This window comes from Coptis chinensis, chromosome 6 (genome assembly GCF_015680905.1).
Source record: "Coptis chinensis isolate HL-2020 chromosome 6, ASM1568090v1, whole genome shotgun sequence".
Lineage (NCBI taxonomy): Eukaryota > Viridiplantae > Streptophyta > Magnoliopsida > Ranunculales > Ranunculaceae > Coptis > Coptis chinensis.
Window position 1 is genome coordinate 60,251,862 of NC_141461.1, and position 12,732 is coordinate 60,264,593.

General features: G+C 39.3%; 1 non-coding gene across 1 annotated transcript; it reads left to right on the forward strand.

Moving 5' to 3' along the window:
• Positions 1-8,276: 8,276 nt before the first annotated feature.
• LOC147493789 (small nucleolar RNA R71) lies at positions 8,277-8,379 on the forward strand. The gene has a single exon (XR_015200640.1). It is a non-coding gene; the product is annotated as a small nucleolar RNA R71 (small nucleolar RNA).
• Positions 8,380-12,732: the final 4,353 nt, after the last annotated feature.

Below are 12,732 nucleotides of genomic sequence, written 5' to 3' on the forward strand. Positions count from 1 at the left end.
CGACGTCGAAAATACACATCACATGGTTCTTCAACGCTCTTTGAAACAGAATCAACGTGTTATGCTCCACTGGTTGGGACATAATGTGGTAGGTACATCACACCAATCAGAAGTCACAAAGCCTTAACTTCACCTACTTTGGATTTTGCAAACTCAAAGAGATGACTTTTGTCTGATCCAACACCTCTGGAATGTAATCACCAAGAAAACAAAAAGGTCAGCACCTCTACCCACTTTGGTAACACAGATTATGATGCGTTGGGGTTATCCAAAAATTTCTCCAGAGACACCCCTTCAAAGAGCATATATAAAGGTACTTCAAACAGACTACTCTGTTGGTTTTTGGACCCCTGATACTCTCCTAGATGAGCAGAACACCCCAAGCTCAAATTCTGACCATTTATTTGATGAAAATGTCATGCTGAATATTATTAATCCCATGGAAGGCATTAAACTTCTTCATCAGGGTTTGAGGGAACTACATGCTCGTCGTCGAATATCATCATCACAACTCTTGAGGATTTCCAAGATCGTCAAGCAACGCATGATGTTGAACAGGAGGAGATCTTGGAAAATCATTCTCAATCCTTGCAAAATCACGCTCTCCTAATGGAAAATCAAACTGTACTCTCTGCCAGCCAAGGGGACATTCAGATGCAGCTCGGCCAACAAATAGAAGACCAAAATAGTTTGGTGCAAAATATGCATCTCCAAGATCAATATAAGAATCCATGATATTACTAAGTCAATAAGTATATAATCATCTATGTTATTACGTTTTTCCGTCTTACTATGTATTTTGTCTTTTCTTTTTGTCTTCTTTTGTATGCAATGCTTAATAGGATTGTCATCATTTCCATTGTGACTAATATAATTTTAACATGTGCTACAGGAGGGTCTATTTTCTTACATACTCATTTTTCCATCCAGTTTGCCTGTATCGTTACCCATTTCTTTACTTCATCCACCATGGCATCTTCATCAAACATTGCATCTTCATCATCCATGGTACCTCCCAAACTCATTCCTGAGCAATCCTTTCAGTCTATGATGGATTCCAATGCCTATGGCCATCTCTTCCATGATTACATCACAAACATTGGGTGGTCTTCCCTAATTCTTCAACCTGACCAAACTTATTCTCCGAGTTTGGCTGCATACTTTTATGCTAATATGGAAGACACACCAACATTCAACCATGCGCATGGTTTCTACTTAGACGGGTTCACAATCCGAGTTGGTGACACACCTCATATCTTTTCTGAACAGCAACTTGCCCTATCTTTGGACCTTCCATACCACGAACCTGCTGCATCTTGGCAGTACATCTATCATAATTCTTACCGTTCCTTTTAGTGGCAAGCGTTTCGCGACTCTTATGGTGATGGTCTTGAGATCAAACGAGAAGGAGATGGCCATGTGCCATGGCGCAACATCACCATTCCATTAGCAAGCATGACCATGAACATGGGGACTGCAATGTTATTTGTACTCCTAAACATTATGGGAGATTGGTATTTTTCTACTGCCAATGAGGCTGCTTGCGTTGTATTCAGTTCACTAGCTCAGGGTCATGCATTATTTAACATTTTAGGTTGTGTTATCTCCAGCCTGAAACGAGCTCGTACTTTTCAAGATCAGTATATACTTTTACCGATCCTGCTTGCGAATCATGAAGACACATTTCCCACGGTTTGCGACCACTTTTCATGATCAATCAAGGTAGATTCCATGTGCCCAAAGAAACGAATCATTCGCTCATTGAGGTTTCGTCAATGGAAACGTCCCGCTCGATACCTGAGGCATGTTCAATGTTACCCAAAGGACGAAAAGATGAAGACCAATTTTGAGGGAATCCGGAGACAAAGAATGGGCAGAAATTTGGCAGACTATTATCTATTGGCGCGATGCTAAGGAAATGCATTTCCTTAAAGAGGACGCCAGACCTTCACGTCCTGCTGGATGGTAAACTTGAGTTTGCCATTGTACATATATCTAGCTAAACCTTCTATTTGGTGTGCTATTGTTTTTCATGTTTCGTATGCTATGGTTCATTATTTCGTGTGCTATGTATCGTGTGCTATGTTTAGTGTGCTATTGAACATTTTCTTGTTCTTCCTGAATAATATATTATGATCTCCAACCTCTCTGTTCCAGCAATCTAGCCCTAATTTTGCTCACGATTCTCAGGTACTTTCTCTCTTTAATTATTGATCCTTCGAGGACTAAGCATCATTCTGTTTGGGGGTGTTTTTAACCTGTAGCAAAAGTTAGGCATCTTGTAGCCTATATATAGTTTTTATTTTCGTATTAATAATTGTACTTAGTGACAAAGTCTTGTTTCCTTTTCAATGATGAAAATTGTCTAGAAATCTCACATTAGTATCCGAATTAGGATTTGTTTTAAGAAACTTTAAATAATACGCATGCAATAGTTTATACATCTTTTCATGAATATTCATGTATTGAGTATCATCGATTGTACATGGCAGTAAGTTTCTGGAACCAACAGTTAGTTACTTAAACTATAAATCCTGTGAGAATCTAACCAAAAACCTTGACATGAGTGATTTGTGTGTGATGACACAGAGGAGTAGTTTTTCCGATTAGAGAAATCATACTTGATCACCACCCGAACCCTAGGCGAGAATTTAAGCCTTCTTTGGATTAACATAGCTAAAAATTCTTACCTGTTACAAATTTTACCGCTAGTCACTCCACTGAACCGTTCATCAAACCTTTCACTTTCACCAAAAATTCCTTACCCATTTATTAAACCAAATAAAAGAACCTACCTAAGTGATGAGTATGAGAAATATGATGAAATGTGGAAAGAATAAAGAGAAAGACTTGTCCCAAATAAAATTCAGTTACTTGCTTCAGGAAAGAAAAATAGAATCATATTTTTAAGCCATCTAAAAAAAATAAAAAATAAATAAAAAGATATAATAATAAATCCATTAGAGGCTTAAGAACAAGGTTATAAAGCTCAGTTAGAAGAAGGAAAGAAAACAAGGATTTCTCTAGTGTAAATATATGAAGTCCCTATTCTCTCATACTCGTAAATTTTGATTATGCATTTCCATTTTCTTGTACACTATCCACCTAAGCCCCACAATACCTAATAAAGACCTCTAGCTCAATTAGGAGTAGGGTGGTGTGATAATAAGTAGTAGACGTGATTGATCGACATCGGCTCCTCTGACTGTCATTGAGATGTGAGGAAACGTGTGCCCACTGCACACTGGAGTTAACAAAACCTGAGTGGAAATTTTTTGAGTAAATTTGTGTTTCAACACATACCTGCGAGAACCCATTTAGGTACGGTCTCCAAGGGATCCAGAAACAACCCTGCTAGTATATTTCAATAAAAAGTTCACTGCATGAATAATCATATGTAGATGTTTTAATTATTGAATACATATTAACTTGAGTTTTAAAGAAATCAATCCTCGTTCCCTGCTAAGGAGATGTATGGATATCTGAGATTAATTTAGGAAACGAGTTTCTGTCACTGAGTCGTTGTAGTATAAATAAAGTTTGTGAGTATCTTTTCTAGAAAACTCTCACGAGGCTATAACTCGTCCACTAGGGAATTCCTAGTGGTTTAAGGCCTTGTTGCATATGGTCAATGCAACCGCACTCTGCGAAACGAGAATTAGTTTAGGACTACACATTTTTTGCCACTTATCTATTTTAGTGTCTCTTCTTTGCTTGAGGACAAACAAAGTACTGTTTGGGGGTGTGATAAGAAAGCCCAAAAGTGTATTATGAAACCCCATTGAGACATATAAATTTGGTTAATTATGTGTTTAATAATCATGAAATAAATATTTTTTCATACTTGTTGCGGGTATTTGCAAGAAACATGGAAATATTGGTTAAACCTGCGATAAAGCACGAGGAACCGCAGTATATATGAATTCTTCCAAATCCGCATTTAAGAAGCATCAAACTTCCAAAGCTCCTACCTCTTGAACCCGGGACTCAAATGCAACAAGAGAGCTGCTCGCACAATCGTAGGCGATGAATTCTACGCGATAGGCGGAAGTTGTAAAACTGCCCAAAAATACCGGATCGCCATCGGATCGCATATGGACCCACTATGTGGGGGCCACAAGATTGGATGAGTCATCAATCATGGAGCATGTCAAGACAAAAATAACAAATTATTAGTGCAAAGTTGACACCTTGCATGTAATAAATTAGATTAGGTGTTAATAGTGAAAAAAAGGCAAGGTGTCACTTTGTTTTAATGTGGTGGATAAAAATGAATTAATGTGGTTTGATGATTCACGTGGGAGGAAATGAGATTTCTCTCAAATAGAGAAGAAATTAGACAAGGGTGGGGGACACTCCATTTACTCCCTTGACTTATTTTCCTCACATGGCATTATTTTAGTTCCTTAGTGAAAAAAATCATAAGTTAGTTTTTAGTTTTTGTAAGAAGCTTGTAATAGTTTTAATGGATGAAACACTTGTTTTCTTCTAGAAAATAAATATATCAGTGAGTTTGATTGTTTATCTTCTTCCTTTCTCTATCTCTCTTTTGTTTTTTTAGTTTATAAATCCTTGTCCCAAGGATCATGAGCTAACTTCCCATTTGGGGAGTTAATCCAACTCATGTGAGGGTAAATTAATTTTTGTTGGTTTGGTAGGTTGTTAGGAAGAACAACTAGCTCTACACCCTATCCCAAAATGATAGTTGGTGTAGTGTCTAGTTAGGAATCAAAGCAATGAGCTTAGAGATAAGTCATTGCTTAGTTCCACTTGCTAGCATGTGTGAGCTCTTAAGTGAGCCATACATGCTAGGGATCAAATCTTTTCTTCCATTAGGGGCTTGTCTATGAGTCTAGGAATGATCAAATAACCTTTTTCAAATCAATAACTAATGATAGTTTCACATGAGGAGGATTAACTCTCCACCTTTTCTTTCAAATCTCTATTTTGGTATTAAGTGCATGTTTTCAAACTTTAATGTCTTTCTTAATGTTTGTGTAGGAAGGAAAACCTAGCATTAATATTATAACCTTACTCCTTAGTTCCCTTTATTGTAACATCTAATTTGTAGTTGTTCTAAACTTTAGGTTAGTTCGAATCCTTATTCCAACTATACGAAACGAAGATCGTGAGTAAGGAACCTTGAGTGCTTTTGCATCAATTTAGAGAGTTCAAACCTCTAAGTAGTAGTAAACAAGCATATATCAGGACATAAACATTCTAGGACGGAAACACGAACACCCCACCCCCAAACAAATTTTTTTACAACGAAGCTTAGAAAATTTGTTTTTAGCAGTGGGTCTTTTAAAGTCAGATTCCCGAGACTTTCTAGATTACTATGTTTATTCTTTAATATATATATATATATATATATTTGTACTTTTTTAAAAAGAAAAACAATAAACAAGAAAGACATAATTCACCCCATAGAGAAACATGACTCAAAAATCCGAGAAAAACATGCAAGAGTGGAAAACGTGAATTATGTTAATCGTGGACTTAGGATCCGGTACATACATCCACACACTCCGTAGGGAGGGCCCGGTTACCTTAATGGTGCACTCACCAATATATGGAAATGAAAGGAAATGCACCAAACACAAAAGTTGAGTCGTTTATAGTCGGATACTCGAGACTTTATCGAAACATATGCATGAACATGCGGTTTATCATATATCAACAAAAAAATAGTTGAGGATCATTCCATAAATAAATATCACAGAAAACATATCCAAACACAATCAAGCACCAAGATTTCCTATGACGCAACCTAGTGAATTGAAAGCGAAGTCGGATAACCCTATTACGTAACCTAGCATGCACCTTCTTTTTCATTTCTGAACAAGTGGGTGTTCTAGTAAATAACTGTGGAAAAGTGAATGGTTATGGAGAATATGGTGGATATGGATAAGTTGTAGAAGGACAGCATGTAAACAATGAGGATGTGGTTTTAGCACAAAACTTATTAATGTGTGTGTAGGGACTGTTTCAAGTCTGAAAATGAAGGTGTCAAACGCTTTTGTCTTCTGAAGTATTTGTTTACTAGGTGAATTTAAAAAATTATGAAGCACAGAAGAAACAAAAGGATCGAGTGCAAACTCGAGATTCCTTTGGAAGGGTGGAAGGAGGGAAGTCGAGGTGGATGTTGTGGAAAGTAGTTCTTGATAGGGTGAATTATCACCTGCTCTAAGAAACTCATCGAATTGCTCATCTAGATTGGTCATATCCTCGTTACTATGATAGTCCTCTACATCTTTGAGAAAGTCATCTATCTCATCCTCATCCGTAATATGTGTATCGACTAGTGTAGGGATGGAAATGTTGGAGTCTGAACTTCCAAAGGAAAGAAATTTGGGCATATGATTATCGGGGACGCGTGTTGTTGAAATAATCTCGAGCAAAGCTCTCGATCATGCTAACCTACTCTCCATCCATAGGCGAAATCGGGTATGCGGTGTCTTTGTTTTAAAAACATTGACTTCAACAGCAAGATGGCCAAAAGACATAGACATTGAACCATCGCGGCAATTAATGAGTGCATTGGCGGTTGTTGCCGTGAAAGGACGCCTAAGATGATCGGACACCAGTCGTTAATCCACGTATCGAGGATGACAAAATCAGCCGGATAGTAGAAATCCTGAACTTTTACCAGAACATTTTCGACCACACCCTTAGGATACTTAATAGACCGATCAACTAATTGCAACGTCATTTTAGTGGGTTGCATCTCGTCTAGACCTATTTGTCTATACAAATAAAACGGGAGTAAGTTAACACTAGCCCCCAAGTCTAATAACGCGGTCGTCATATAAGAATCTCCTAAGGTGCATTGTACAATAGGACGACCAGGGTCCTTGTACTTAACAATTCCATTATGTTCAGATAGAGTTGGGAATTGTTCTGTTAAAAAGGCGTCTTTTGGTATATTGGTCCTACGCCTAGTAGTACACAACTCCTTAAGAAACTTAGCATGGTGTGGTAGCTTTTTAATAGCTTCGAGGAAGAGAAGATTTATAGTTAGATTCTTGAAAACATCCCTAATCTCCTCATAATTTGTATCCCTAGTTAACACGGCTAATTTTGTGTGGAAACGGTGGTTTCTGTCTATATTTAGCAATAGTATCACCTTGATGTTTAACCGTGGCTTTCTGTTTCTTAGGTTGTGTTGTAACTGGTACCTCTACAGTGGTAGGCTCTTCAGTTTCTATTTCAAGATTATCTAGTAAAATAGCAGTGTAGGGGGATCTTGGTGGGGTAACTATAGGCATAGTTACTTTGTTATCAACCACTCTGCCCGAGCGGAGAGTGGTGGCCTTTAGCTCACCTACATTTTCATATTCATTACTAGTATTATCGGTTACCTTAAAGGCTGTATTTGTTGTTTTAGGATTAGGTATTTCGTTACACTGAAACACACCTTTGGGTTGGGCTTTATCTTGAGCCAACTGTTGGTGGTTAAATTATTAACGGATTGTAGAAGGCCGTTGGTTAGATTGAGCCATGGTTTGGAAAAGTTTTTGGCTTACTTGTATGAAGGTGTCAAGATGATCCGTTATGTGGGTGTAGTAGTCACGGGTGGTGTGGACTGAACTATTTCACGCGAATTATTTATGGGTGGATTTTGATAGTTATTATTTACCTAACGATACCTCTATTAGCATTATAATTATTATAACTACCTTGACCTTGTCGAGGTTGCACTTGGTTGTTATAATTATTAAAATTACCCTCGACCACGCCCTTGTCATGGTGGAGCTTGGTTAAAACTTTGTGTTGGCCTAACATATTGATTATTGTACCACGGAGGTGTGACGCTTTTGGTTATTTCTCCAACCGAAGTTGGGATTTTGTCTCCAAGGGCTTAGGTTCACTATTAATGGAACAAGCCCGTTCATAGGCTATAGGACGATGGGAGTCGGGATGCTCGGGGGCTCAACAGAAACTACATGGATTTGAATTTACATTCATGACGGGATAGGCTTTTGTTGAACGTAAAATGGCCTCTACCTTTTTAGTGAGTGATTCGATTAGAGTTTTAAGCTCGGGATCGTTTTAATTTCAAACATGCCGCGCCTTAATCAGTTTTGATGAACTAGCGGAGCGGTGGATATCATCACTACCCCCAGTTGTTATTTCGCTTTAGTTTGATCCTCTAAAAATTATACTCCCTCCGAGGCTCCTTTGCTTAAGAAACTACCCCATTCATTATGTCTAGGACTTCTTTATGGTGGTGTAGAAGTCCTTTGAAAAGGCAACGAACTAACGTGTCTTTCGCTAAGTTATGATGTGGACACTCTATAAGGAGATCGGTGAAACGATTCCAAGCCTCTGAAAATGTTTCATGAGGATTTTGTCGAAAAAATGAATCTTGGAAAGCATCTCATCCGTCTTTAGGGGTGGGTAAAATGTTCCATAAACAAATGAACAAGTTTAGCCCATGAGTCCACAGAATTAGCTTTGGGCAATTAACCAAGACGCGCCTTTATCGGCTAAAGGTGAAAGAGAATACCCTTAGTTTAATTTGTTCCACACCAACCGTAGGATGGTGGAATGTTGTTAGGACTTGTTCAATCCCACGCGATATGCCGATAAGGTTTCTCATGGTCTAATCCATGAAAAAGCGGGTAACAAATTAAAATATTTGGGGGATTCGAAATCCCCAATCGGGTCTACTAGAACGATGCAAGATTTGGGGCTATCGCCAAGGCTTTGTAGAAGTCGAGAGAGAGAGTCTCTTCTTCGTCGGGCATTGGTCGGGTGATGTGTGTGAAATAGTAGCTAGAGGTGTAGTGGGTGGTATACTAGATAGACTTGTTTGTTGACGTTGTTGTGTAATTACGCTCGGTGTTTTTGTTCGCCGCACCTTAATCTCATACAAGGCTAAAACCAAACTTAGCTAAACACATCAACACTCACCAATTCGATATACTAGTATAAACCTCTAACAGAGATCACGAGGTGTGGAAGAAAGGAATACCTGATTCGTCCCCTTGCTTCGCTTTATGAATAGCGTCTTGTTTACGCTGGCGTGTTCAATGTATATAACAAGTTAGAACACCAAAAACTTGAAAAATCAAAGTTCGAATCAAAACCGTAGAATTCTGAAAAATATATCTTAGTATGCGGGTGCGCCAAGATAGTATGCGGGTCGCTCGTGTTCCAAAGAACTTTAGGCTGGTCGGTATGGGGGGGCTGGTCATCGTGTTCCAGCTATAGGCGCAGTGCGCCCTTATAGGCCTTCGATCGCTTCCAATGTAATTTTGTCGCGGAATTTTTCAACGATGAAACGGAAAACCACAGTATGAATCAAACAAGGGTGGGTGGGTGAAATGGGACTTTAAGAAAAGTACTTACACTACGAAAACAATGCGAATGTGAAACTAAGATGGCAGCGGCGCCATTTGATAAAACATAAAATTGATAGTTGACCTACGAAATGAACGATGAACTCAAAACGTAAGTAAACTAAAACTTTCTTATGCTGCCTATATTTATCAAAGATTCTACTCTCAATCCTATGAGATATAGTGGAGTAGGAAGTTCGTTCCACTCCTAGTCCTTCCGCATGTTAATGTTCTCTACGTATAAGTACTCTTAACTCTAAAGTCTAATGAGAGATTTACGAAGTGGCAACTAGACTACGATGCAACTACCCACAAGATGCAACTAGTCGATTATCAGAACAACTATGGGAATGTTACGTTGATTCTATGATAAGGAGTTAGAGGGGGATTGATTCCACCTTAACTCGACTTAATCCTACTAACGACGATAAATCGTCAGAATCCGAATTGAATCGCCCATGAACAATATGGTTATTCCTAATCCCTAATTACACATGGCATTCCTACCAATTCATAACTAGCATGTGAACGATTAAACCCATTCTCATGGTGAACTAATCGCTTCTAGAGTGGAAAGGAAATTGCGATGACTCTACGATAATCGGAATCAAGCTTTCATCAAGGCTCTCAACCCCTCTCTAATGGAGGTTTAGCCGAGAATCATTACGCAATCATTTCCGATTAAATTAAAACTAAACATAATATAAAGAATTGAAATTTAGTAATCTAAATTAAACAATAATTAAAATCTAATTAATAACTAAGAATTGAATAACAAGTAATAAATGAAATCAGATCTAACACAAATGTAAATGACAAGAATCGAAATTAACAAACTAGCTATTTTATTAATCAATCTAATTAAGAATAATGATTCTAGAGTTTAATCTAAAACAAGAATTGGATTTGAAACTAAACTTAACATAAATAATTAAATCTAGATCTAGATGCTATTCTAATGGCTACTTTCTATTCTAAGCTACTTTTATTTTCTAACCTCTTATCTACCATTAACAAAGAGCTAAGCTTTGGTTTTTATACTTTCAGATCCAAAAATCGTGCATGGGCTTGGAACCATGTTTTGGGCCAGAGAATCAGGCCCAAAACCCAATTCTTTCAGTCCAAAAAGGCCTCTTCAGCTGCAGTTGGCTTCAACAGACTTTTTTGTCCACTTCTGCTCCTTTGATTGGATCAAGACTTAGACCATTGGAAAGCTCTTTCCGAGCCGGTCGTTTTGACATAAGGTAGGCCCCATTCCGAGGTCTGAGTCCAAAGATACGACCTTCGGAAGTTCTCGACTTTGCTTTGCGTCTTTTTTACCAAGGTCGACTTTTCAACTTTTGACCGGGCTTTAGAAAGGCTGGTCTTCTTGAATCTTGGCCTTTAATCATGGAACTCCTTAGTAACCGACCTTTGCTCCTTTATCTCGCTAAAGTGGCACATTTTTGCACATAATGGACTGGAATTTGAAGCCTGAAATGCATAAAAACACGTAATCAGTGTTAACTCTTAATTATTACTCACATAATTGGTCTAATAGTATGACTGTTACAGGGTTAAAACTACAGTTTTGGGCTCTTATCATGACGCAGGTCGCCATCAGGTATATCAGTATAGTGTTTTATATTCCCTGCCTCGATGAGGTCTTGAAGGTAGTGCCTGAGCCCCCGGCATTCATTGGTCTCATGGCATTTTGCTTTATGGAAAGTGCAGTAGGGCTTCCCTGGTGTGTTCTCTAGCCATTTTATCTCAGGTCAGTAATAGGCCGTGTTTTTTATTTTCTCCAGTATGTAACTTGGAGATCTTGTAAGCACAGCAAACTCTCTTTTGGTTTGGGTTTGGGTGCTGGTCAATGGATCCTGTTGCCTGAGTCACTTTTTGGAAAATGGGGCATTATCTGAGGTCTCAGCGACCTCGCCTGCTGCCTTCAACCTTTCTTTCTCAAGGCCTTTAGCAAGCTTGATGTACTTCTCCACGCGTGCGTACAATTGGGCCAGTGTTTCAGGGTGCTCTTTCATGAGCGACCTGGACAGATAAATGTTTTTCCTGATCGCATTGGTGAAGGCCACTATGGCAAACGACTCCTTGAGGCCGCTCTCCATGGACAGTAGTTATGTCTTGAAACATCCCAGGAAGGTGCGAATTGGTTCGTCACTCTTCTGAGAAAATTGGAAAAGTGAATTGAGGTCGTCTGTCTTACGTTTGTTGTCGACATACTGGCTGGCGAACTGGTCAATGAGCTTTTCAAAGTTGTTAATTGAGTTTGGTCCTAGCGAGTAGAACCAATCGAGAGCTCCATCTTTTAAGCTTGCTGGGAACAAGCGGCACTACAACTAGTTGAACGTGCTGACCAGGGCACGTGCTGCCGTCGTACATTAAGAACCGAGGCTGAATGAAATCTTGGGGGAGTTTAGTGAGTACCGGCCTCGAGTTATGGGAGTTACATGATGCCCGGTACGTCTTCAGCATCTTTTGGACGACCTGAGTGGCGTCCTTCTTCCCAGTACTCTGTTCGATCCGCTGGGAGAGGATGTTGATCTACTGGTTGACCTCATTGATCCCGTCCTAAGCGGTCACTCCATTCGGGTTATGGGAGTCGACCTGGGTTTTGAGAGCGGCGTTCTCCTGTCAGAGCTGGGTGATACTACCGTTCATGGCTTCCATCTGGGTAGCCATAATCTTCAATTGATCTTGGAAGCTTTCCATGCTTCGTGGGCTTGAAAATTAGCGATTCTAGGAAGATGGTTGGAAGAAATGGAAATTTTGAGTAGATGAATTTTCAAGTAATTCGATCCATAGACGGCGCCAATGTAGAGGTTATGTTTCGTCTAACCTTACTAGAGTAGGTAATTTTGGGGAGATGGATTAGTTGATTGGGTTTGACCGAGTTCGTATGGACGAACTACCTACGTATCAAGTTCTCTCTTTGGGGGGGGGGACTTGAATCAAGTCAGACGTAGTTCCTCCTCTTCTTTATATAGGCAAAGATGCCTGCACCTCTCCCGCGTTAGGTCAAGTTCTGTACTTGATGACATTTAATGAGCCATGAAGGCGTCCTACGGTGGAGTAATGGTGTGCGCATCTAAAGCTCTGGTCTTTAAGGTGATAGCAAGGCCATACGTTACTAGCCGTTGTGGTGTTGGCTGATGTGAGAGTTCTGGACATGGGCGCCTATCATTCTGGACATGAGCGTTCTGGTGCTGATGAGGTCGCTTGACTTGTATTAGCTTATCATAAGCAACTTGGACGTTTGGATGAGTGTGGTCGTCTTGTTGTGCTAGACACGTGCTTAATATTTAATGTAAGTGTATATTACTCCCTCACAAAGGGCTTTCAGAAAGAAAAAAAAATCAATTTTTTTCGAATGACAATATCCTTTCCAAATCCA